A 396-nucleotide genomic window follows, 5' to 3' on the forward strand; every position below is an offset into this window, starting at 1 on the left:
TAACGTTTAGTACAAAGTTGGTGACACAAAGGAATGTATCGATCTAAGATAAAAAATGAGAAAGCTAATGCTTCGACACCATAATAAAAAGTGCACTTATGACTACTACATTTGAGGTTTGAGCATCTTGCAGTGTTAGAGTAAACATCATTGCTTGACCTCCATTTTCGTTACTTGGTTGTGCTGGTCTACCTTGGGATGATAAAGCTACCCCCTTCCTTTAATCACCTCTGACATTCCTTACAGATGGTGCCATTCTAGGTGGGGTTGTGGTAGTTGATCACTTATTTTCGCAGTTAACTTTTGACAATTACTTTTGCCTCGAGCAATCTTTCATCAATTGCCTAGATTGTCCACACCTAAAACATAATCTAGCTACTTTATGGCATGGCCCGT

The sequence above is a fragment of the Theobroma umbraticum genome, unplaced genomic scaffold (assembly GCF_002168275.2).
Source record: "Theobroma umbraticum cultivar Fairchild unplaced genomic scaffold, ASM216827v3 scaffold_77.0, whole genome shotgun sequence".
Classification (NCBI taxonomy): Eukaryota; Viridiplantae; Streptophyta; class Magnoliopsida; order Malvales; family Malvaceae; genus Theobroma; species Theobroma umbraticum.